General features: G+C 40.0%; 1 protein-coding gene across 7 annotated transcripts in view; it reads right to left on the reverse strand.

The window, feature by feature from the left end:
• The window catches only part of MEF2A (myocyte enhancer factor 2A), a 76,854-nt gene extending 72,231 nt beyond the window's left edge, over window positions 1-4,623 (reverse strand). For 4 of the 7 annotated variants that reach the window (XM_087972805.1, XM_087972803.1, XM_087972801.1 and 1 more), the window contains exon 1: window positions 4,508-4,612. The gene's annotated coding sequence lies outside the window, so the exon portion shown is untranslated. Of the gene's footprint in view, window positions 1-4,507 lie in introns of all 7 variants that reach the window. The other 3 variants (XM_087972804.1, XM_087972802.1, XM_087972799.1) reach the window with 1 other exon arrangement.
• Window positions 4,624-27,523: the final 22,900 nt, after the last annotated feature.

Consider the following 27,523-nt stretch of genomic DNA (forward strand, 5'->3'; position numbering starts at 1 on the left):
TTTCTGGTTAATTGGTTAATGAGAATAAGCCAACTTCAAATTATGATTTTGAAGCAAGCATATTTCCATTAATAATTGCAGTTAAGCAGCATTTGCTAGAATTAAACAACATACTGTAACAAGTTAATATAACATTGTAATACTGCTCCTCTGCAAGAACAAATGGAAGAATTCTCACTAAATAACCAGGGGCTTTCCATAACAACAGGTTGCCACCCCTAATATCCCAGCAGAATGGCCAATAGAGTATTTAGCCTCATGACCAAAGACATCCTCAAGTCAGTGACAAACTATATACATTTGATATAATAGCTATGATATATAGAATCATTAAGAATAAACTAATAGAATTATGTAAATATTAATACTTCAAAGGTTTCAGGCACAAGAAGTATGAAACTTTATGCTATGTGCCATGCTGTAATCATTCTAATGCTTAAACATTCACATGTCATTGTCAGTTTTTCAGAAATAGTGGACAATAGTAATGAAGAAACTATAGATCTGAATGCTGTAGTATTATACTGAAAGAAAAGACAAGTCTTCAATCCTTAAATAACTGACTGGAGAACAAGGAACTTCATTTAGATCATAAGCCTAAATTTCTTAAACAGTTAAGAGTTTCAGACAGATAGCAGTAATGAAAGCAGTGTTAAAATATGACTCTCAGATCAGACTCTCAAGTACTCAAAAAAAAAAATCACACCCACCTTCTATATTTAATCCATCTGCTACACGGATCCAAATTAAAAATGCTATTGAACATATCTCATCATGTCACCTCACCTATTTTCATTTCCATATGCCACTTGTCTGCTCTTCCCTACCCTTTTCCCCCCACATTATTTCAATTGCAGAACAAACAGTAGCCAATAGCAGCAAGCAAAACATTTGTATCCTTATAAACATTTTACACTGAGCAAATCCACTTTGAAAAGTCATTTGCCAAGTAGTACAACACATTTGCTTCCAGGGCTCATCTTATTACATCCATGTTAGATATTTCCAAGACATTCAAAATCATAGGATAACCATTCTTTTATTTTACTCATACTTCACTCACCAATAGATATGCAAAATTAATCTTAGAGCCATCGCATTTTTACTTTATAATCTTCCCCAAGCCACTTGCTTTAATATTGGTTATCTTCCCCAAACCTATAAGTGTTCCCATTATTCATAGCAACAAATATATGTTAATCCCACTATTATTAAACTTTAGATGTTACAATTCTATCATAACCATAGCCTAAAATAAATACAAAACTATTGTTGCTGGCTTATAATACTAAATTAAATCATTTTTATTTTTCTTTGATATGAACAGCAACTAGCCTGAAAATGAGTAAAAAAGAAATCATGTAATTTTCAACACAGAAAAAAGGCGAACACTTTTGGACAATTTTGGTTAATTTTTAAAAATGCTGCCATTTCTTGTAAGCTTCATATAAAAAAACAAATTACCATTAAAATATACTTTTAAATTTTCTTAAGAAATATGGCAACCTTTGCATCACCAATTGATGATTCAAAATACACCAATATCTATCAATACCATAGTCTGGAAGTGTTTTATATTCTTATTCAACACAAGGTTGATTTTATTCTTAAAACTGCCACATATTAGACACATTGTTTCACTTGTTTAGGTTTTGAAGTTGAACACATTGAAAGGAAACAAAAATCTCTTGTTTGGAAGAACTAGTATTATCTGGGAAGGGACATTGTTGCAATTCTGGAAAAAGAATATTCCCTTCTATTCACTTCCTAGAGCTAAGTGTTTCACAAGGAAAACCTGTGAGCTAAACACCACCCGTGGCAAGGCTTACAAGTTTTACACCATTTTTATATACTAAACCAGAAAGACAATACCAAACTATCAACACCCATTGAAAGAAAACGCCTACTGCCACTCATTAAACACTTAATATAGATTTCTAAACACGTGGGTTCTTCCATCACCAACAGGGCATCTACATAAGTAGGAACGTTTTAAAATGAAATAAAAGTAACTATTATTTTGTCATGTATTTTTCCTGGCAGAAAAATCAAGCCTTTTTTTTTTTTTTAAAGATCTTAGTATAACATTGTTTGCTTTTGTTTTGTTTTTTAAGTACTGACAGTAAAATTGAAAAAATGAAATTGTTTGGCAAGCATGAGAAAATGTTTCCATGGTTGTCTTCTCCCAGTAGACCAAAACAGGTATCTCTATTGATGTTACAGAATGTGGATAAATATTTCCAGCTAGAGTTTGCCACTCAAGGCCAGCTCAAAATTTTTAATAAAAACAAAAAGAGCAATGTACTCCTCTGTTTATTTGATGAGAAAGCATCCCTTCCATTACATCTGCCATAATGTAGTAGCTCTTGAAAGCCTAAGCCCTAAACTCGAAAAAGATTTTCCTGCTCAATCCATTAACTGGTTCCCTCCTTATTTCTGCAAACATGCAGACTAAGAATTCAAAACATCCCAAACTTGGTCTCAGCATCCAATACTTCTATTGGACAATAAAAATTTCAAGAAGTTAAAAGAAAAAAAAACAGCTGGTACATTACTCCCAAATATCATACCATCATAATAACATCATTTCAAAACAGGCCCTTCCCAAACTGTATCACCATTTGCTTTTTATATTATAGTTTTACACTTCCATACCTTTTTTTACATTATGGAATAGGGGCTGGTCTTTGGCCATTACAAAGTTTTTGTGTGTGACTTTTCTCAACTTCATAGACAATTGAGGGTGGGAGTAAAGTGGAAAAAAAATAAGGGTATCCTCAAGAAAGTATATGGAGGAATTAACAGCCTGTGAGAAGGAGCAAGAGTATACCAAGAAAAAGACATCCTTCCCCCACCACATTTTTCCTAAAGAGCTAATACTAGGAAGATTGCCATTTATATAACTTATTCCTTCCATATTTCTCTTACTTGGCAACCTCACTACTTCCTAAAAAAAAAACCTGAAAAATCACACAAGATGGCAAGAATTTAAAAAACAAACAAACCCGAAGCCTGTTTCTGACATCTCAATATCCTTGTAAACTGCCTTGAACATCTTGTCCTGGACAGTAAAACAAGAAATAAAGAGATGAGGAAAACGATCTTCCCAATCTCTAAGAGATCCTACTGAAGATGATTTGGGTAAAAGTGTAAAAAAAAAAACCACCTCTCTGGTTGGATATACACAAAACACACACCCTCTGGAGAAGCACATTTCAGCCCTTATTCTTGCAACTCCACATTCTGGTAACCATACAAAAACAGAACATTTCCCCCCAATGTGTGAAAAATCCTGAATACAGGTCAATTCAACTGCAATCCAGAATAGAAAAAAAAACCCCACGTCTTCTATAGAGAATCAAATACAGATAAGTCCTCGACTTACAACCACAAAGGAGCCTTATCGTTTAGGTTGCTAAGTGAGAAATCTGAGTTTTGCCCCGCTTTACGAACTTTCTCACCACCTTTGTTAAGCGAATCACAGCAGCCATTAAATCAATAAGACAGGTCCTTCAGCGAATCTGGTTCCCCCCTCCCTCTCCAATTGACTTTTGCTTGTCAGAAGGTCGCAAAAGGTGATCCCACAACTCCTGCAAACCATCACAAAGGCAAGTCGGTGGTCCACGCATGGCCACGTCAATCACGTGACCGCAGGGAGGCTCCAACGGTTGTGTCAAGTGTGCAAAAACGGTCGTTCGGTCACTTCTCTCAGTGATGTCGCAACTTTGGGTCCCCGAAAGGAATGGCTGTAAGTCGAGGACTGCCTGGAAAAGGCACCTTAAACGCAACCCACATTCACACAAACAGGCATTTCGATGGAGGCATTTGGATTACCCCAAGATATCCCAGCTGTTTACAAACCTGGAAACCTGTCCCCGATGGATTCCCCTCCCCCCATTCCTCTTACCAATAAGGGGCCCTAAACCTCCCTGACCCTAATTCCAAGGTCCTTTTCAGCCGATTGCCCTCCCCCGGGACACGCGTGTGCCATGCCATGCACGCATGTGCCTTTCTGACATGCCCAGAGCATCCTCTCACGCTCTCTTATTATCTTCCCCGGGCGTAGGGGGGAGGAAACGAGACGACCCATGTCGGTGGAGACTCCCTCCCCCCCACCTCCCCCTAGACACGGGTCTGGCCATCCTCACGTTCCTTACGCCGCGCTCTCCGGATGGAGGCGCCTAAAAGCGTCTTGTTTTCCATCGAAGCAGCAGAAGCAGCAGCAGCAGCCCCTCCTCCTCTTCCCCAAGCCTAAGTTGGAAGAGGCATAACTTGCTGGCTCGCTCCTCGCTTGACGATCGCGCGTCCCTTCTCCCCCCAAATGCGACTCCTTCCTAACTCGGGGAGACTTGAAGGGAGGCAAGGACCATCTTTGCCCAGCCCCCCCCCCCGTGCTCACCCACCGACCGGCCCCCTTTCTGAGGGGTTTGGCAGCCCTGACTTTGCGTAGACCCCTCGCCTTTTGGGACCCGGCCTCCTTCCTTCCCGGGAAAGCGGCCAGACTCACCCATCGGCCGCCACCGCTTCCAGCCGCTTCTGCCTCCGCCTCCTCGCCGCCGTCTCCTCCGGAGACACTGACACGGGCGCACGGATATGCACGGGGCGCTATTTTTAGGCGACGCGGCCGGAACTGCTTTCGGTCCTCCCCCCCCCCCTCCCCTTCACCCTCCCGTTCGCTTGGAGCGGGCTGGGACGTCTCACTGCCCTCTTTCTCGTTCGTGTTCTTCCGCGGGTCTTTCTCGCCTACTTGACATCCTGAGGCTGGGAGGAAGTATTTTGAAAGAGGCCGAAGTGGCTTTTGGGGTGACTTTTTATTTTTTCCTGTCTCTCTTTTTGAAAGTTTTTCCCCCTTTCCCCGGCTTGGAACTATATTTTACTTAACAGTAGGGGAGCGGCTGGGGCCGTGATGTTGCTCATGACGTCAGGGCGCGAAGACCCGAGCGGATAGGGCGGTGGGCGGGAGAGGAGGCAGCAAGGATCCAATCCAGGGGTGACGTAGGGGAGAGAGGGGCGGTGGGCCAATCGTGGAAATGTTGATAGGTGGATCCCCTTTCCTTTGCTTGACAGGACGCAGCACCAATCAGAGTCCCGTAAACCGGATAAGAGTAGACCAATCAGAACTAGGAAGCGGGTCCTGCTCGTAGAGACCTTGACAGCGATACCCAATGGAAATGATCGGGCGCATGCGCCCAAAGCGCCTACCTTCCTTTTCCTTAAGGGAACGAATGACGCAGAAGCGAGAAGGGATTCGCGCATGCGCAGAAGTTACTCGTCCTCCCTTAGGAGTCTCTTCCCTACGGAAGAGGCCTCCTTTGCGGGCACCAATTTGTTGCCAGCGTTTTCTTTTTGTACAGCACCGTTAAAACTCACTCTTTCACCCGTGCACCATACGCACGCCTTAGGGAGGTACGGAAAGCGGCCGCTGGGAGAGAAGAAACGTGATTGGTTGAAAGGCGTCTTAAGAAGCCACTGTCAGGAGGACTCCAGCCAATCACGGTCCTCCTATGAGCACGCGTTCTATCAGTCCCGCCCACTTATATCTAAATAATGGTTAAATGAAAACTACACAGGAAAGTTTAGGGAAAGGAAATAAAATAAAAAGTGCAAAAAGCAACAATCAGAGAGCAAAAATAAATAAATGATTTCATGAATTATTTGCAACAGTTAGGAATAAACTATCCGTCCTTTCTCTTTAAAAGTTAAATTTTTGTACAGAGATTATTTCTATCCCATATTTAACTCGTTTCAGTCTGCAAATCCAGAACTCAACATTTCACTCTTTTTCTTTTCTTCAGGAAAGAGTCCATAAAAGATTTCCAATCTTTTGTAAAAGTACATACTGCTTAATCCCTGATCAAACAGATCAATTTTGCCATAGAATAGAACAACAGAATGTAGAATAGAATGTAGAATTAGAATAGAACAGAACAGAATGTAGAAATAGAGTAGAATAGGATAGAATAGAATTTTATTGTAACTTTAAATGTACACTAATCAGCATACATTAAAATGACATTTCATTGCATTCAGCTCTCAAAAGATAACCATTATGAATATACTCACATATATATGGCACAGAGAAACATCAAAGTCTAGTTCGAATTTATACCTACACATGGTGAAAAAAAGTGCTAATTCTGTTCTCTTCACAACCTATGCCACCATTGTGGGTACTGTATTTCAATATTTCTCTATCCTTATAATCTTACCATAAATAAAATCAATCTTCCGTCAAGTTTCCAATTGATTATTCATAAGTCCCAGTAAAAACAGCCCCTCCCACTCTAGAGGGATTCTTAAGAGCACCAATGTGTAAATGCTGATGCAGCTGTTAAGGATGGAAAAATTGCAATGCCAATTCCACACGGAAGCAATACTTTTCTCCTGCCATCAAACTTCAGGTGGAGGTCTGAGTTTCCAACAACTGTGAAGAATTCCTGGGAACTCCCAGAGTTGCATGCAACATTGCTAAATCTTGACCTTGCCAGGTGGAATTTTGTTTCTCTCTCTGACTCTTGACTGACTTGCAGTTGAATTGACAACATGACCTATATTTACACTGATCATATACCCTTTATTATAAAGAGTAGTCCTTTATTTCCAAAAGCTGACCTTTAATGTATTTATTTTTTATACATTACATTCACTGCGCATGCGCAGCAGATACCGGACAATCGGCTGGCTGGGGGCGCCAGTGGTGGGATTCAAACTTTTATTACTACCGGTTCTGTGGGCGTGGCTTGGTGGGTGCAGCAGGGAAGGATACTGTAAAATCTCCAGTCAGAGGTGGGATTTGCCGGTTCTCCGAACTACTCAAAATTTCCGCTACCAATTCTCCTGAACTGGTCAGAACTGGCTGAATACCACCTCTGGTGTGCACGTATGCACAGTGGGGCTTTTCTGGGTGACCTCTTACATGCCGGCAGAAGTGGCTCTGCATGCCACTTCTGGCACGCGTACCATAGGTTTGCCATCATGGTCTTAGCTTAATGTAAATGAGGCTGAGGAGGGGAGATAGCATAGCAATCTTCCAATACTTGAAGGGCTGTCATCAGGAAGAAGATGTCAATTTATTCTCCCTGAGGGTAGGACAAGAAGCAATGGGTGGAAGTTCATCAGAGGAAAACCCAATCAGGAAATAAGGAAGGATTTCCTGACAGTGAGAATGATTAATCAATGGAACAGCTTGCCTCTCAGAATTGTGGGTGCTCCATTGGCGGATGTTTTCAAGAAAAGATTGGACAACCATTTCTCTGCAATGGTATGAGAATTCCTGCTGTGGTGGGGTGGAGGGGGGTTGGACCTCCAAGGTCCCTTCAAGTCCTATTATTCTACTCATAGTCCCTATATTTGGTCCTTCTTTTGAGATCTCTTTAATATCCAAGAATTACTTGGCCCCATGGTTTTATCTAATGTTTTCGCATTTTTTGTCCTGCCTTCTTTTCTATATCATAGTGTTGGGAATTAAACCCACCCCTCTCCTAGAAAAATGAAATATCCTAGGAAATAATAAAAAGGCAGAATATTTCCCCTAAAAAGAGAAGTAGAAGCTCACCCCGCACCTTTGTTAATGGGTGGGCCTTAACAAAGATCTCCAGTACAGCTATAGGAATTGCCAAAAGCCCTTTCATTACATCATCATCCAGCAAGGCTCAACCAAGCCTGGGACTCAGGACAGCCTACAGAGTTGCCCCTGCATGGCCCCATGGAAGTCTGACAACCAATCAGAAAACAAGCTCAAATTCAAATGCCAACAGAGGGTATAAAACCAGACACTTTCAGCCCTCCTCCTTCTTCTTGATCTCCTCCCTCACCTTGAAGTATGTGATCATCCTTCCTTCTTTGGAGCTCCAAGCCATGTGGTCTTGTCCACCGTTAAACTATCTTTCCAAACAGCCTCCATGATTCCACTGTCTTTTTCCCCACTTGGAACTGAATCCAGAAGGATAATTCTTCCAACAATAGCAATGCTGTTAAGGGATTAATATGACTATCCTTAATATCTCCAGATGTAATACCCAGAGGATTAGCCAATCAATCAAATAATAATATTAGGCTCCGTTTCTACCTGGATGATATTACCGTTCTCCCCTAAGGTTTCTTCTAGTGAGTTTTCTACCAGATGTGAATATTTTTAATGAATTCTGTCAAGAAAGCTCCTGGCAATATTATAATCTGGGTATTTCCCATTGCACTCCCCTTAGAAACAATTTTTCTGAGTCACCCTCAGTAAACACTCCCATTCAAGTAATGTTTGAAGTGGGTGTGTTCCCTTCTGTGCTCATAATAGATGAAGCGAGTCTGAGCTGCATTCTTGGGTCCAGTGTGGATACTGGGAGGGACATAATGACACCATAGCATTCAAACTAACTAAAGCAGGAGTGCCCAACCCCCCATCCATTCACCAGCACCAGTCCGTGACATGCCAGCAATCAGGATGCCCAAACAAGTGAAGCCCCAAGGGATGCAGGCAGCATGCAAAACCATGTCCCTTCTGGTCCACGGTCCACCTTTCTCCATGGAAACAGTTCCTGGTGCCCAAAAAGATTCGGAGTCACTGACTAAAGCCCTCCAAAACATCTTAAGTAAATGAAAAGTGAATGAAAAACTGCTGGTGATCTTCTACCACTGCACCATAGAGAGCATTTTAACTTACTGCACCTCTGTATGGTTTGCCAATTGCACTGTGGCAGATAGGAAAGCACTCCAGAGGGTGAACATCATTGCCCAGAGGATCACTGGTTGCCCTCTCCCCTCTTCGGAAGAGCTTTATAGCTCCCGCTGTCTTAAGAAAGTTCAAACTTTCTCAAAGATCCATCTCATCCCGGGCACCCTTTTTTTGAACTATTACCATCTGGCAGATGGTACAGAATAATAAAAACAAGGACAAATAGGCTGAAAAACAGCTCCTATCCCAGGGCAGTAGCTCTTTTGAATTCTACTGTATAGTACAATATTAATGCAATATCAGGAGTTTTCAATTCAGTTGTATAGAATGTGAAGGATGTGTGTTTGTGTTTTATTTTTATAGTTATAATGTACAATGAAGATGGCATTTAATTTGTACAAGGTGCAATGATAATAAAGTAAACAAAACTAAGCTAAAAGACCAAGAAGTCAAAAAAGAGTCATCAAAGATTCTAACAGCTACGATCTAAAACAGAAGATTAGCAGAGCACATCAATGAACACCAACTAGCCTCAGAAGGCACAATGGAAGCTCCTTCATTTCACGACACATGGCAGACAAACTGTAGCTTCAACTGGGAAACTGTGAGCAGCTGAATCCCCAAAATACTAAGGGATTTCTGGAAGCCTGGCACTCAGAAAATCAGCCATCAACAGGCACATAGAGATAGATGACACATACACATCATTTGAAACAGAAAATTAGAAAAGGTTATAAAGGAAAGAAAAAGACTAGAATATCTTCTTGTCAGCCAGCAATCAGCACCTAAATAAGCAAGGATTAACATCAAAATTAATATCAAATAATCGGTTTCTGGTTTGCAAGGCTTCGGCAGCGGCAGGAATCCGCAATCGTGCGCGGTCCCTGCTGCGCTTGCCGCCGAAGTGCCTCCGATCCATTTGGACCTGGAGGATATGGTTGCCCCATAGAGGCAGCCGAAGAGAGAGGGGATCCGGATAGGAGCTTGGGGGTATCGCAAACCCCCTCCTCAGCCGGCAAAACTCCTTTTTCCCAAGGCGGTGGAGCGGCGGTCAGTAATGGCCGCCAGAAAGAAGCCTGCAGCCGGGTAAGATTGTGCAGGAGGAAGTTGGAGAAAGTGAAAGTTTTTTGGCTGAACCGGGACAGCAAGGAACCTTGAAACACCCTGGAAATTTAATTGTTTAAATGCCACATTGTTTCCCAAGGAGACTGTGAAAGCGGTGGAAGAGAATCTAAAAGGGAAAGTTATTTTTTCTCACTCTCCCTCCCCATGGAAATAGCTGATGGAAATTGGAAAAATCTGCTTGGGCACAGAAGGTAACTAAACCTGAAATTTAAAGCCAAGGGGATTAAAGATTTCTGAATATTGGAATTCTGCTATAAGTGGGAGGGAAGAGGTAAAGAACCTATTTTAAGATTGTATTGAAGGAGACTGCTTGGAGTTTATAAGATCAGAAATAAGTGGCAATTAGACTTCTAAAAATTTACTTTGGAACTGTGTAATTGAATTCTACCCCAAGAAGAAAAAATATAAAAAGAAGAAAGTGCTAAATGAAACAATTGGTTCTGATTTGGATTGCTTTGTGACTTTGGGATTTTTGGGAACTATTTCTTGAAAGACTAAAAACATTTGGGTTGTTTTTAAGGGGAAAAAATGGCATTATCAGTTGAAGAATTACAAATGGAATTTCAAAAGCTAAAAGAAGAGGAACAAGAAGGCAAGGGCTCTTCTGGATCTATTTTTCATTTTTTAGAAATGGCGATTTCTACCTACCAGGAAATAACAACAAGGAAGCTGGGATGGAGAAGAAGCCATTTTTAATGGACAGATAATTGAGGAAGAAAAGAGAAAGGAGGGAAATAAAATGGAGAATTCAGAACCTAAAAAAGCAACCAAGAAAGGGAAAAATAAGATGAAAAATCGATACAACAAAAAAGCAACAGAAAAGAGAAATACAACAGAGAGGGAAGATTAAGAGAGTGGAGTTTGAGAGATGAGGGGGGGGGGGTAAAAAGGCTAGAATTGATAAGAAAGGAAGGGAAAAGGGAAAGAGAAGTCATAAAGGTTTAAAACAAGATGTTAAAAAACAGGTTTTTTTCAGAGACAAAGAGTAAACTATAATTTTAAAAATGATTCTGCAAAAGTACATAAGATTGTATTGTAGATATTAGTATTTGAAATTGAGTTAGAAAACTGAAATATTATATGAGTTAATAATGCATTAAAGGGAACGTATAAAAATGTTTAAGATTTAACAATAGAGTTTAACTTTCTATGGAATATTGTCTTTACTATTATATAAACTTAATTCTCTTTTTTTCTTTTTGTTTTACTATTCTAAAATGTGATACTTAGAATGTACTAAGCAGAATCAGTATGGAAAGTATGTATTATTTAAAGTGTTAAATTTAGGGGAAAGATAAAAAGTTGTCATACTTCAACCAGTTATTACAGGAGAAATATTATATTAGAAAGAAAAGAAAAATAGATAATTGAAAGAGAATGGACAAAAGATGCAAGTATAAGTATTTAAACTGAGATGAAATAAATAAAATAGAATTAAGGGAGTGATTGAAGAGAGAAAATATATAGAAAATATAGAATGTTAAATAAGATATGAAATAGTATATTAGTGAGCATGAATTTGATTTATGTCTGTACAAAAAGATGTTACCCGGGGTAAGCCGCTTTCCAAAAAGAAGTTTTATGTATTTATGTTTTGTGTCTTGTTTGTTTATGAAAACGTTAGAAGAATGTTGGAAGATAACAATTTTAAATAAGACAGATGGATATAATGAATATATACAATTTAAGGTAAAAGAAATATAATTGAATAGAAGGAAAGGGAGAAATAAAGAGAAGTTGGGAAAAGATACGAAGTTGAACAGATAAGATGAATATACATATTAAACTGTGTTGGTATGGAAATGTGATAATTTGGAATTATCCTGTCTTTAAATAAGATGTTTTATTTGTTTTTGTTTTTTAGAAAAGATGTTTTATGTTATTATTATTCTACGTTTTGTTTGTTTGTGTATTGTTTTTTAAAATTAATAAAACTTGTTTTATTAAAAAAAATTAATATCAAATAATCAAGCAGTAAGCAATACCCCTAATCAAAGAGCTACTAACTCAAACAAACAACCAAGCAGTAAACAACAGGCTAATTGTGGAACTATCAAAAAGAAAACAATACTCCCACCAACTCTTGATAGAGCAAGCTACTGTACATAAACAGAGAGCAACCCCATTCCCTTCCAACACTGAAGTTCTTACCTAGTCTGATAACGAAAGGTCTATAAGCAAACAACTATGTTCAGAGTGCAAGAACTTTGTGATAGAACTCTGTAGATCTCAGAAATGTGCAGGTTTCAGAAATGGAAAAGTACCACCAAATATATCTCCTTCCACCCTTCCTTTCTTAGACTCTGCTTTTAAGATAACCTAATGTCTGTAAACAAGCCAGTATGATGCATTCCATCTTTAACCACTTTTCCAAAGTTGTCATGAGGAAAGAGCCATTTCTTTGAAAGTGTGCATACATAAACATTTATATAGAATTAAGGAATTCCCCGAGTATGACAGAGTTTCTGTGACTTTGCAGGATGGCTTCACATTGGTTTAAAGTGATAGTTGCCCAAACCACTTGAGCTCCTTACAAGAATTAACAGAATTGCCTCTACCCACACACACACTGGTATTATAATTATCTATTGCACCGTCTCTTCATGTCTTTTAAAAAGCCCACTTCATTCTGATTTGTTGTGTATTCATTTCTTCTTAGCCATCTTCAATGTGGGTTGAAAATATTTAAGATTTAAACAGCTTTGGAACAATTTATTAAAGGTCATTGGTATTGAGTCTTAGCAACCCGCTTAATAGAACTTCTCCATGATGACCTGCTTCTAATTTGGTCCTTCAGGACCAAGCCAACAGTGTTCACATGGCTACTCTGAGTGCATCCACATCCCTGTTGGTCATCCCCTTCTTCTCTTTTCTTCCACCTTTCCCTGCATTAGAACCTTGTCCAGAGAGCTGAGACTTTGCATAACTTTGTCCAAAGCAGAATACTTTGTGCCTGGTCATTTGTACCTCAAGTGATAAATCTGCTTTGATTTGTATGATGATTCCTTGGTTGTCTCAAATGGGCTTTTTTCAGAAGGCAACTGGACTTTGTTTTTCCTTGAAGATGTTTCACTTCTCATCCAAGAAGCTTCTTCAGTTCTTCAGCTTCTGAACTGAAGAAGCTTCTTGGATGACAGGTGAAAAGTCATCAAGGAAACACAAAGTCCAGTTGCCTTCTGAAAAAAGCACCTTTGGGACAACCATGACCTGGACGATTGAGAATCTTCATAGATAGATCCTTTGATTAGGTTTCTTGGCTGTCCATAGTATTATGGATCTTCTCCAGTATCAAAATTCACAAGCATCAAGGTGCTTCCTATTCTGCTTCTTGACATATAAAACCTACAGAAACATATTCATTGTATTAAAGTTTTATTGTTTAGCTATCTAATTGTGGCTTATTGAATAAAAACATATTTAAATTCCAAAATTATGGTGAAAAAAATGTCATTTTGGCTAAATAGAAACTCCACTTCATAAATTCCTAGTTCTGGACTGCTACATGAATGTTACGTATGGCATTCAGAACATTGAACATAACATTTTTATATATGGCATTCAATATATCACTTGCTTTGGGAATGTTTGCTTTTCTAAGACAAATGGCCAAAGTACGTAAGATTAAATCAGACACTGCTTGGATAAAAATGTTGGCATGGGAAGCACTGATTTCCTAGATTGGAATCAAACAGTTGGGGGGGAGAAAATACCTTCTTTGAACACTTCCAAATGCAGAGCGTAGGTCAGATTTTTGGACTCATCTTCCTATATGTTTTCTTCGATCACCTGCTGTTAAACCACAGTGAAGTATTTGTACTCCTGTTGTTATCTGCCTTACAGACTGGGTTGCATTCAAGTAGAGTTGCTGATATTTTAGGAAGGGAAGGGGAAGCAAGGGAAGGTGAAATTTGGCTGCAAAATAGGATTTGGCATTTTTCTTTTTCTTTTTTTTAAAGATACAGGTTTTTGTTTGGTTTTTAGAACTAAGGATGGAAATGGAAGGAGGCAGAGGTGGTATATTCAGCAGGTTGTGACCAGTTCTGGAGAAATGGTAGCAGAAACTTTGAATAGTTCAGAGAACCAGCAAATACCACCTCTGACTGGCCCTGCCCCCACCTATTCTCTGCCTCCCAAGTCCTAGCTGATGAGCTGGGTCTTGTTTGGTTGCCCTGCACAGGAGAATGGAGCTGGAAAACAGGTTAATGGGGTGGGGAGGGAATGGGGATTTTGCAGTATCTTTCCCCTGCCACGCCCACCAAGCCATGCCCACCAAACCATGCCCACAGAACTGGTAGTAAAAAAAATTGAATCCTACCACTGGAAGGAGGTCTCCTACTCCATTTCCACTCTTAATACCCTACAAGACTGTCCTATCAGCCCTACTAGTCAATGACTACTTCAGCTTCAACCGCAACAATACAAGAGCACACAACAGATACAAACTCAATGTAATCCGCTTCAAACTTGATTGCAGAAAGTATGACTTCAGCAACAGAGTGGTCAATGCCTGGAATGCACTTCCTGACTCTTATTATTACATCCTCTAACCCCACTCTTTTAACCTCAAACTAGCCACTGTTGACCGCACCCCATTCCTAAGAGGTCTGTAAGGGGCGTGCATAAGTGCACCATCGTGCCTACCGTCCCTGTCCTATTGTCCCCATTTATTAGTACTATTTTCTGTATTCTTACTCAGGTTTATACTTATTCCAATTATCTTGTAAGCAATTGACAAATCAAATCAATAAATAAATAAAATAAATTAATAAATAAAGGCAACCCCAGAATCTCTTACCCAGCTTTGAACAATTGTGTGTGTGTGTTTGTGTGAAGTAGGGCAATGAGAGCAGTTCGTTTTCCCGCCCCAGAAACTGCCGCAACCTTAACCAACCCTCCCCAGTGATTGTGGCCCCCTAAGCAGTGACAGGATCCCTTTCCCTCCTCCGAATAATGCTATGCGGTTTTCTTTCTTTCTTCTGTAATAAATGACAGCTGTCCTTGACACATGCCAACACAATTTTCTTGGCAAATCTGTGGAGATGCTTCGTTTGTTTATTCAACTATAAGATTTCTATAATGTGCATTACACAGAGGAGTTCAAGGCAGGCCTATGTAACTCAGCCTTCCTCCCACAGTGACATCTTTCTGAAATTGCCTTCTTTCTCAACTGTGATTAATAAACAACCAGTTAGTACGGTTGGTGTTTTTTAGTGTTGTTTTTTTTGCATTTTTAATCATGATTTTTAAAATATATATTTGCTGTTTTCGTGCTTGTCCTACAGTGCCCAGAGTCACTTATTGTCCGGTGATATAAAAGTAATAAATAAATTTTGTTTGCTTCAGTTCCCAGGTTTTTCACATCCAAAACCAAACCAAGCCTGACCATGTTTAACAGAATAACAGAGTTGGAAGTGTGGAAAGGGAACTTCACGAGGACAGTGGTGTCACCCAAGCAGGAAAAGCCAAAAAGGGAACATCAGGCCAGCCATAAAACAAACTTGCATAGGAAAAGGAATCAAATAAAAGGTATTAAAGAAGCCCCTTAGACAAAAGCCCAAATAATTAAGAAAACTAGGGAACAAGAAAAGAAAACCCTTACAAACACAAGACATGCCAAATCAGCAAAACAAACAGACAAAAGACACAAAATATATTACAAAGGAGACAGACAGGAGATTGCCATAAAACAAATATAAGAAACCATTAAGCTAAAAAAGATTAGGACGAAACCGATAAAACAATCAAACCACCCCGCAAAGTTTGCCTTCTGCACCCCGCGGAGGTTACCCTCCGGCGGGAAGAAAGACCACCCCTGACAGGATTTAAAACATTAAGAAACACAAACACAAGCACTCACACAAAAGGAGAAAAGGGTATAAAAATCAGGGACTTACCATTCGAAGGTAGCTAGCCCAGGAACGCAGACTTCTCGCTATCTCCCGCCTTCCTGAAAAATAAAAAGATCCAGCTTTCAAGCAGTTGTCCGTATCCTTGCGCCGGAGCTCTCCCAGCGGGAAAATCGAATCCTCAGAAGAAAGGCATTTTGACAGCCTTTCAACAGAAGGGACCCTCGAGGTCTTCTAGTCCAACCCCCTACTCAAGCAGGAGACCCAGACAAGTGGCTGTCCAGTCTCTTCTTGAAAGCCTCCAGTAATGGAGGACTCCAATAATGGAGAACTTCTGAAGGCAAGCTGTTCCATTTAATTTTCCGAGATCAGCCAATCTCCCAATATGCTGATATAAAAACGCAGCATGGCATTGATGCCTTGTAACTTTGAGTGGTCATTAAATGAACTATTGTAAGTAAGAGGACTGCCTGTACCTGCTGCCTCCTAAGGGACAGTCTGATAAAATTCTTGTAATGTAGGTGAACAAACAATAAAGTATCTACTTGGACCTATTCATGAGTGGTTCTGGTTGCTTGCGCCTGACATTTGTCACTGCATTGCTACTTACCACTTCTCTTTGGTTGATCTTGGCACCCTCCAAGGCTGTCAGTAGGATGTTTCCAGAATCCCTACCTGGCATAACCAGTGATTAGGAATTCAGCAGCCCCCAATTCTTGAGAACCTCAACCCGGGCTGTTGACTCCTCCACTCCATCCTTTGGAGCTCAGCTGGTCCACTGAGCCAACTACTCTTTCTTCTCGCTCCATCACCCGGTTGGTGAAGAAGGAGATGGAGATGGTGGCCAACTCTCTCCTGAGGCTCCTAGACCTTGACAAGCGAGGCTGACTTCATTCAAGCCATGTCTTGCAAGAAAACAAGAAACGATAGCTAAAGGAAAGTATGTCTGGGCATGCCATATGCACAGTGGATTCCCCACTGCTGAGCAACTCTGCCCTCAAAAACAGGCCTTTACAGTGTGAGCAATACATCTCCCAATTTTAGAAATTAATCACTGGCATTAAGTGGTAACTGGTTCATGCCCAGGGAATGTGACTCTCTGAATGTCTCCTTGTAATCGTATATACTGTACACACAGAGATATGAGCTGAGGACTCTGTTTCCACTCCAGCCATGGGGATTTTATTTTCACAAGCTCCCTCTGCTTCCTGCTTTCCACCCTATCTTTCCATTCATTAAACTGCAGCGTTCAAGTTAAACTTTCTGACATAACGTAGCTTGAGGTTTTTGGACTGGGAGCTCAACCAGAGCATTTTCATTCATTTCCTTGGAGTAATTTTAAATTTTCACATCCTTCTGCTCGCCACCTTCGTTTAAAAGGCCAGCAGAGTTTTTTTTTTTTTTTTTAAAAAAAAGTCCCTCTGCTTATAAGTTCTTTCCAAATACTGCTTTGAATAATGTTTAAAGACAGTCGTGTGTGTGGTTGTCATTTACAATCGAAGGAAGCTTTCCCAGTGTTATACGAAACTCATGTATGACATATCAGTTTCTCCTAAAAGTCTTGAAAAAGCCCAGAATAAGGGAGATGAATTTGATGAGTCAGTTCAGAAAGATAGATAATGTCCCTTTAGGGTTGATGAATGAAACACTTTGAAAGAAAAAAAACAGATCTTTATTTCTATATATGATAACAACAGTGAGACTTCTGTATGCAGGGAGGCGGAAGGAAATTCATATAATATAGGTGAAAGAATACAAATTCTTTCAAGAATGGATGGTGAAATTAACAAAACTGACTGAGATGGTGAAATTATCTTCTTTAATTAAAGAAAAGACTTCATCCAGCTTAGTTTCTACTTTAATTTTGGGATTTGAAGATTAGATCTGTTTATAATTACAGAGATATTTTGTATTATTGTTAGATGAAAAAGATTAATATGTTTTATATTTATATCTATACTGAAGAAGTCAAAGTTGCTCTTTTTCTACTTTTTTTTCTTTTCTGCACCGTCAATTTTGCTCTTTTTCTGATCTTTTTCTAATGCTTTTTCCATTTCTTTATTTTTTGTTGAAACTTAATAGTTTTATTTAAAAAGACTTTGTGTATAGCCTTCTTTTAATCTATTTTCAGCACGTAATCAAGAATCAAACATTTCAATAATGTATACTATAGAATAGATAATGATATATATTCTTCACATAGCATTGTATTAATCAAAGTCTTTTTAGACAGTTGTTAGAGAATCAACTTGAAAGATACTTTTTAGAAGTACTTCTTTTTTTAGCATTTAATTTCTAATTTTCATTAAATTATGTTGAGAAAATAAAAAAAAAGTATATGACAGGTTTTGATATTTAATGCTGGTATGCCTTTATTATCCATTTTTATTATCCATTTTCCCTATTGTCTGTATAAAATGTATAAAATGGTATAACAGAAGAGGTTAACGTTTTTGTTGTTGCCTGTCAAATTCAACACAACAAAACAAAACATTGGAAAAAAATGAAATACTTCAATCTTTGAATCAATTTAGTAGCGTGAGAAATAGTGTCGGCCAAAAAATTACTAAATAGCAAAGAGAAATGAAGAGTCCTATGATTAAATTATTTTGTTCACTTTTTCTTTTTTGAGTCAATACCATCAAAATAGTTTCTAATAGATTATTTTCATGTACATTATATTCATGATTATATTCATGACTTACAACAGTTCATTTAGTGTTCAACTGTTCAACTGTTCAAAGTTTCAACGGCACTGAAAAAAGTGACTTATATAATTTTTCACACTTATGACCAACCACTTGGGAACCATCTCATATTTATGATGGTCGCAGAGTGTCCTGGGATCACTCGATCCCTGTTTGCAACCTTCTGACAAACAAAGTCAATGAGGAAGCCAAATCCACTTAATAAACATGTATCTTTTCTTTTATGTATACTGAGAGTATTTGCACCAAGACAAATTTCCTTGTGCATCCAATCACACTTGGCCAATAAAGAATTCTATTCTATTCTACTGATTTAACAACTGTAGTGATTCACTTAACAACTGTGGCAAGAAAGGTCATAAAATGGGACAAAATTTACTTAACTGTTAAGTGAAATGTTAGGCTGAATTGTAGTTGTAAGCCAAGGACTACCTGTATACAGATTTATTTAGGAGAGAAATACTGTGGAAGTAGTAACATTTATTCAGGAAATTACTAACAAAATTAACGAAGTATACGCTATGGATCAAATGAATGAAGCAAAATACCAACCTAGCAGAAAGTCTTAATAATAAAAATGTAACACAAGCTACTAGGGTCATGTACATTAATAAACTGTACAAATATGTCTGAAACACCACAGCCTGCATGTCAGCTAAAACCAAATAACATAATTGCAGAGTCTGCATATTGAATCTGAAATGGAGAATAAATCAGAATTATTTATTATTGAATAATCAGAGCTGCTTATTCCTGGGGCCAATTACGCCTTATAAATTACCCAAATTTTGTGAAGAGAAAGGTGTCAAACATGGCTGGTTGAATTCTTTCTTGTTAGTATCATTTTTTAAAAAAAAATTCTTTGGATTGTTGCGCTGTATTGTTTTTAATTTTCAGTGATCGGTCGATCCCGGAGTGTTTAAAGAATATTTTTTAAAAAGAGGGGGGAGGGAAATCCATCTTCCAAGCTTTTCAGAAGAATTATATTCTTTCTTCTGTTATCTTAGCATGTGTATCAGTTTCAGAAGGGTGTAATGACTTCGTAGATAAGATCGTGGGCATGCAGAAATGATAAACTTGTTGTTTCAGGTAAGTAAAAAGACAGACATCCAGCTGCCAGAATATCGTTTCCAGAGAAGTTGCATTATATTTAAGGTTACGGCTGGAAGAGCTGCATTCATAATAACTCCCTGCCTTCATTAGAAAGCTGAAAATGATGTTGTGGCATAACTCTGCCCTTTGGGGCAGACACATGGGTTGTTTTGTTTTGTTTTGTTTTTTGATGCATTTGGGGGGGAAAAATGCCAGGACTTGCTTTGCCATAGGCAGTATTGCTTACGTCACTTTTGAGTCTCCTTGTTAAAATTAGAATGCAGGTAGTCCTTGACTTACAATCGCAATTGAGTCTAAAATTTATGTGGCTAAGTGAGAAATGGGTTAAGTGAGTTTTGCCCCATTTTATGACTTGGTTGGCTCAGCCTTCTGTCTTTCTGAGGTCGGTAAAATGAAGACCCAGATTGTTGTGGGGAAGAGGCTGACTGTAAACGCTTAGAGAGGGCTGGAAAGCAACTGGTGTAAGCAATTAAGTGCTGTTGCTGTGATGACCCGGGATGTGGCACAAAGGCAACACCGTCAGATAATCAGTAGCAGTCCCTTTATTAGCTCCAATTTTGCCCCCAATGTCCTGGTTACCTTCTGGCTGGAACAGCCTTTGGCTGCAGAGAATCAAGTCCAAAATGTGGTCAACAAAAACTGTAACTATAAGTCCAATCAAGGCAAAATGAGGTGATTAGTCTGGCAGGGCAAGAGAAGGAATTCCAGACATGAAGGTACAGCAATAACAACATGGTTGGGAAAACACCAGGAACAAAGATAACCAAAGTCAACACAAGATAAACTCATGTTGCTCTCTTCTCCATTCCTCCCTGTGTGCCCTAGGATGGCCTGGGTCTTCCCCTGAACCCCCTCTCCCTTGCTCTACCTCTCCCCTGCTCTGCCCAGCCAGACTTTGCCCTTCCCCACGGAGACACACTCCCACTCCCTGACAGCTGTTCGTCTTCCTCCTCGGATTCAGACTCAGACAGGGGCATGACATTGCTATTGCCATTAGGAGCCCTTGGGGTACAGTGGTTAGAATGGCAGGCAAACTGCCCACTGCCAGCCGTTCGATTCTGCCATGCTCAAGGTTGACTTAGCCTTCCATCCTTCTGAAGTCGGTAAAATGAGGACCCAGATGGTTGGAGGCAATATACTGACTCTGTAAACCACTTAGAGAGGGCTGTAAAGCACGGTGAAGTGGTATATAAGTGCTATTCCTTCCTTCCATGTCCTCCCTTCCTTCCTCCCTCCCTCCCTTCCTCCCTCCCTTCTCCCTCCCTTCCTTCCTGGTGGTTAGAATGGCGTAGTACAAGCTAACTCTGCCCAGTGCCAAGAGTTCGAGCCTGACCAGCTCAAGGTTGACTCAGCCTTCCCTCCTTCCGAGGTGGGTAAAATGAGGACCCAGATTGTTGGGGGGCAAGAGGCTGACTCTGTAAACCGCTTAGAGAGAGTTCTTAAGCACTGTGAAGTGGTATATAAGTCTAAGTGCTAAGTGCTGTTGCTAGTCACTGCGGTTCTTCAATTAGTAACACGGCTGTTAAGTGAATCTGGCTTCCCCATTGACTTTGCTCATCGGAAGGTCGCAAAAGGGGATCATGTCAGTAGTGGGATTCAAACATTTTTACTACTGGTTCTGTGGGCGTGGCTTGGTGGGCGTGGCGGGGGAAGGATACTGCAAAATCCCCATTCCCTCCCCAACCCCACTAACCTGCTTTCCAGCCCCGTTCTCCTGTGCAGGGGCAACCAAAGGAGACCCAGCCAATCAGCTGGGACTTTGGAGGCAGAGAATTAATGGGGGCGGGGCCAGTCAGAGGTGGGATTTTCTGGTTCTCCGAACTTTCCGCTACTGGTTCTCCAAAACCAGTCAGAATCAGCTGAATACCACCTCTGGATCATGTGGCCCTGAGACATTGTAACTGTCATAAATAGGAGTCAGTTGTCAAGCATCTGAATATAAATGACGTGACCATGGGGATATGGCAACGGTCGTAAGTATGGAAAAATGGTCACCGGTCACTTTTTTTCAGTGCTATTGTAACTTCAAAAGGTCACTAAATGAACTGTTGTAAATCAAGGACAATCTGTATTCTGTTTAGCCATGACACAAGCCCTTGGATTTTATTTTTCCATGCAGCCCATTGGAAATGGGTGTGATGGTAATAGTGGTAGTTCCCACGCCTAAATTATTTAGTTACAATTATGGCTGCCCATCTCAACCAGCTTGGCTCTGGGTGGCTCACGACTAATTGAGGTTATTTGAATCTCGCAAGTGGTTCCATGCAGTCCACTGCTGGCTCTTTAGAATAAATAAACCAATGAATTTAAAACTATGATCGACACTTCCTCAAAAGCGATGCAAAGTGAAGTGTAGACAGAGTCACCCAATCATAAAAATATTCCAATGAAATCACCTCCCCAGTGCTAATTCCAATCGTGTGCCAAGCAGTGGTAGGATTCAGCCAGTGGTGGGATTCAAATAATTAAATAACTGGTTCTCTGCCCTAATGATTTCTTCCAACAACCAATTCACCAAATGCCTCGGAAAGTTTAACAACCAGTTCTCTTGAACTGATGTGAACTGGCTGAACCCCACCACTGGATTCAGCCAGTTGGCACCACTTTGGGAGAACTGGTTGTTAACTTCCTGAGCCGTTTGGTGAACTGGTTGTTGGAAGAAATCATTAGGGCAGAGAACTGGTTGTTGAATTACTTGAATCCCACCACTGGTGCCAAGCAATGTTTTTTCAGAGTTGACAACTTTAAAAATGTGTAGACATCAACTCCCAGAATCCCCCAGCCAGCATGCTGGGAGTTGATGTCCACACGTCTTCAAAGTTGTCAACTCTGAAAAACACTGGTTGTAAAGGAACGAGAACTGATCTTGGGAAAGGAGGGAACAAATTGTTAAAAAAAGAAGAGATGACACAGCCCTGAAAATCAGGAAGCAGGTTTAATACAATGTGAAAGAGAGGGAAACCAGAACAGAGCTGATACCAACAAGTCGGGTTAAACAGGCAGGGCACGGATTCTAGGAATGAGCATTCTCCTTTTCTTGTCCCATTTCTTGCTTAATAAAATCAAGGTGGCTTCGAGTGGCTTTCTCAAGCTTCTTTCTCTTCCACATTGAGATCTTTTGATACAAAAAGTGCACAGATATATCAGTAGCAAATACTAGGGGTGGGTTTCAAAGGTTTTAGCAAAGGGTTCTCTGGCCAGTTGCTGGGTGGGCGTGGCCTAGTCATCCTCCTGCATCACGGTGGAGGCATCACTCCCCACGCTCTGGAGGCTCTCCGGAGGCTAGAAACGGGCCCATTTCCGGCCTTCCTGAACTTCCAGGAGGCCCGTTTTCACCCTCCCTGAGCCTCCATGCACATCCTGCACTTACCTGCATCCAAAACAGCCTGTGTGGTGACTCCCGGGAGGGGAGGGGCAGGGTGGGCGGGGTCAGACAGGAGTGAAATTTGGGGGTTCTCCAAACGGCACAGAATCTTATCTAGGGGCTCTCCCAAACCACTGCGAATCCCCAGCAGCCCACCCCTGGCAAATACCAAACGTTGGAACATCCCAGTCTGCATATCACCCAAAATGTAGCATCAGCTGTGCTGGTAGCATCTGTGGAGAAAGCCCACGCTTGAAAGAACTACAAAGCATCTTCAAGGTTCATGGGTATGGATTCTGATTCTGGAAGAGGGGGATCAACCAGGAGGGCTAGTTAGCTGGCATCATGGATAAAAGCTTTTCTGGTTGGTTGAAAGCCCAAATAGGAGAACTTACATTGTAGTGGTTTCTTAGAACTCCTCCTTTGAACAAAATGTTGTGACACCTGACCAATAACTGAACTTTTTAAATCGCTAGACTCTAGAGTGAACCATTTGGCAGTTACAAATAAGAGTCTAGAGTGAACCCTTTGGGAGTTACAAATCAGCTATCCTAAAGTCTAAAAGACAAGAAACAATGGATGGAAACTAATCAAGGAGAGAAGCAACATGGAATGAAGGAGAAACTTTCTAACAATGCGGACAATTAACCAGTGGAACAACTAGACTCCATAAGTTGTAGGTGCTCCATCACTGGAGGTTTTTAAAAAATAGACAGGAAAGCCATCTGTCTGAATAGAATAGAATAGAATAGAATAGAATAGAATAGAATAGAATAGAATAGAATAGAATAGAATAGAATTCCTTATTGGCCAATTGAGTGATTGACACACAAGGAATTTGTCTTTGGTGCAGAAGCTCTCAGTGTACATAAAGAAAAAATAAAATACATTCATTGAGAATCATAAGATACAATACTTAGTGATAGTTACTAATAAGGTTACTAATAAGCAATCAAATCATACTAGGAAACTAATGCAACAATATATAAATTGTAAAGATACAAGCAACACGGTTATAGTCATAAGTGGGAAGAGATAGGTAATAGGAAGGATGAGAAGAAGAATAGTAATACAGTCTTACGAAGTAGTTTGACAGTATTGTGGGAATTACTTGTTTAGCAGAGTGATGGCATTCGGGGGGAAAACCTGTCCTTGTGTCTAGTTGTTCTGGTGTGCAGTGCCAAATGGGATAGGGTCTCCTGCTTGAGCAGGGGGTTGGGCTAGATGACCTCCAAGGTCCCTTCCAGTTCTATTCTGATTATAGCCATGTGCAGAGGGCAAAAGTCATACACTTTCACACTTGCATACACTGGAAGTAGAGATGAAAAATTGGGATGCACACTGGACAGTGAAAGTCTGACTTCCAAGGAGGTTTGTTTGATAATGTTTTGCCTCCACTTGCATTTTATTGCACACTTCTGTTTGCATGTAAAACGAAAGCTAAAAAGATCCAATGACTGCCACGCACCTAATAAAAGACATGTTTGCAACTCAAAAAGTGAAGGCCAGGAAAACAGGGTTGATGCTGATGCCTTCCCTGAGCTGTATGAAGTTATCAGTGGATTAACCTTGAGGCAATCAAATTTAGGGATTTGTAAAGCAGCACCTGTTCCCTCAAAGCAAATAATATGTACTTGGAGTCAATTACCACCAACAACAAGGATTTGTGCCTTTCTGATGATGTCTCTTCCCATTTGGACAATTCCTGTCTAGTCACTGTCCAAACAATTTTTTTTCCCGCATTATCAACTGCGGTCATCAAAAGCTATCAATACTAATTTGGGCAACACAAACACACACATACACAGAGAGAGAGAAAAGAAAAAAATAAATAGTGATGGGGGAGAGAGAGAGAAACAAGAAAGAAAGAGAGAAAAGAGAAAAAGAAATGAGAGAGAAATGAAAGAAAATGAAAGAGAAAAAGAGAGAAATGAAAGAGAAAAGACAGAAACAATAGAGAAAGAGAAAATGAAAGAACATGGAAGAGAAAAAGAGAGAAATGAAAGAGAAAAGGAGAAAGAGAAACAAAAGAAAGAGAGAGAGAGAGAGAGAGAGAAGAGGACATTGTTTATTGTTGGATTGCTTTGGCCACTATATATTTACAAGAAGTGTGTTTCTCCTCCCTTTGCTATGTCTTTTAAATATTATCCCCTAAGATTGTGCAGCTTTATTTTCTGAATCCATGTGGTGATGAGAAACCTGTTTAAACATTTCATACCAGAAGGCTGGGACAGATTTCACACTGCAAAACTTGCCAGATGGAGGCTTAATTCCAACAAACAAATGGCAACCAACGATCTGTGGGTCTGTCAAGGATATTTGTCACAGTCCTCAAATTCATCAAAGAGGAGTTGAAAAGCAAGGCGCCCATTCCGATAAGAGCAAGGACAGGTGATGCCAGAAGGGCCCCATCACTGTCAATAGAAGTGTAGGAATATCTCATGTTGCGCATGACTACAAAATGGTCTTCCTTGCCTCCTCTTCTCCAGATACCCATGAAAGGTACAATTGGAGACCTCTGTTTAATCTGATTTTAGGACTAGCCTCAACATTTAGCCATGGTGGTGCAGTGGTTAAGAGTGTAGTACTGCAGGCTACTTCTGCTGACTGCCTGCAATTTGACACCAGGCTCAAGGTTGACTCAGCCTTCCATCCTTCTTCTTTTTTTATTAAAAGTTTTATTTGGGTTTTCACAAAACATACAAGTACAAATAAAATATCTTTTTTTGAGAACAGCATGCTCCCGGATTATCACTTCTCCATACAGACATAAACTCAATTACATATTCCTCTTACGTATTCTAATCTATATCTTATAACTATTTTCGCAATTTTCTCAATAGTTTTTCCCTTCCCTTGCTTTCTGTAACCTTATTTTTAATTATCTCATTCCTTTCTAAGTTCAATTACATATCTTTTTCTAATTTTCTAATTTTCAGTATATTATACTTTTGTCTGTCCTGTTTACAATTTCATATTTTCTTTTCTCATAAAACAAATTTTCCCCTTTAGTTACTAAACTGGAGTATCTTTTGTATCTTTTAATTATTATCCATTCAAATCTTGTTTAAAGTTTAAAGTATGCTTTTACAGTTATAACATTCATTTTCTAACCTCTATTTTATAACACATAACTATTATTAACCAAATTCTGCTTGGTACATTTCCTTAAAAATACACACTAAGTTCTTGAAAAAAAATGTATCTATCTATCTATCTATCTATCTATCATCTATCTATCTATCTATCTATCTATCTATCTATCTATCTATCTATCTATCCATCCATCCATCCATCCATCCATCCATCCATCCATCCATCCATCCATCCATCCATACATTTTTTTTCAAGAACTTAGTGTGTATTTTTAAGGAAATGTACCAAGCAGAATTTTCTTAAGTTTTTGCGGGTACTTACATGTATGGTATTCAGCTTTGTTCGGGTATTTTCCCACGTCATTATAGTTGTGCTTTTAAAGTTGTAGCAACGTTTCGGCAGAATCTCATCTGCCATCATCAGGTTTCTGTATTGTGTTCGTCTGTGAGTCAGACTTTCACAGCCGTTTCTGTTTTAAATTTGGTGCTAGCCTACTGCTGTGCCAGAATGGTTTTTTCTTCATCCTGATTGGTTGGGAGTCTTGGTCTGTGTTTATTGGTCTTGGAGTTTGCTGTGTTCTGCTTGATTGGTGTTTCTAATATCTTCTGTCTGTTTTGTAGCTTTTTTTTTGTTTTGATTGGCTGGCAACATTGTGTTTCCTGTATTGGAGGCTTTTAGTGCGGCTTGGCTCCGAGTAAACGGACGGCTATCATTTATTAGGAAGCCAGGTTTCATCTGGGTGCCTGGTTGGGGTGTGTTTGAGCTGGAGGTATCAGGGGAAGTCTGTTTGTGGCCAGGTGTTTGCCTGGCTTGTGGTGTGGAGATTTTTTTTGTTTGAGAGTGCAGGCTTCCAGATAATTGACAGTCTGGTGGAGTCATCTCTTCTATTCATGCTTTCAAGTCTTTTTTTCAATCTCTATGGCTTCTCTGATAATTCTGTAGCTGGAGTTTTCTATGGTGGCTAGGGTTTTGGTGCCATTGAAGTCGATGCTATGACCTGTGGCTTTCATGTGTTGGACTAGTGAGGAAGTGTGTTCCAGCTTTTTGACTGCATTTTTGTGTTCATCTAGGCGGTACTTATTCTTCTATTGGTCTGTCCAATGTATGTGGCAGGGCATGATGCACAGGGGACTTCATATATGCCTTGGTTTTCAATTTTATCTTTGGGGTTTCTTAGGATGGCTGCTATTTTTCTGTCTGTTTTGAAGGCAGTCTTGATGTGATGCCTGTGTAGTATCTTGCTGATTTTGTCTGTAGTACCTCTTATGTAGGGTAGGACAGCTGTTCCATAGGTCTGTTCATCTTCTAGGTCTCCATTATGTCTCAGTGTGTTTTTGTGGATCAAGCCAGTGATTTTGCTTTTGTGGAAGCCGTTGGCTGTCAGTACTTTAGTCAGGATGCACAGTTCAGTCTTTATGTGTGTCTTGTCTGCCAGGCGGTTGGTTCTGGAAATTAGTGTTTTGGCCACGGAGTTTATCTGTGCTGGGTGGTGGTGGGATTGGGCGTTGAGGTAGCGGTTGGTGTGTATTTTCTTCTGGTATATGGTGTGCCCTAGTGTGCCATCTGTTTTTTTGTAGATTAGTACATCTAGGAATGGTAGTTG

The sequence above is a fragment of the Notechis scutatus genome, chromosome 11 (genome assembly GCF_049901735.1).
Source record: "Notechis scutatus isolate UNSWTSFEM ecotype Mainland chromosome 11, rNotScu1.2, whole genome shotgun sequence".
Taxonomy (NCBI): domain Eukaryota; kingdom Metazoa; phylum Chordata; class Lepidosauria; order Squamata; family Elapidae; genus Notechis; species Notechis scutatus.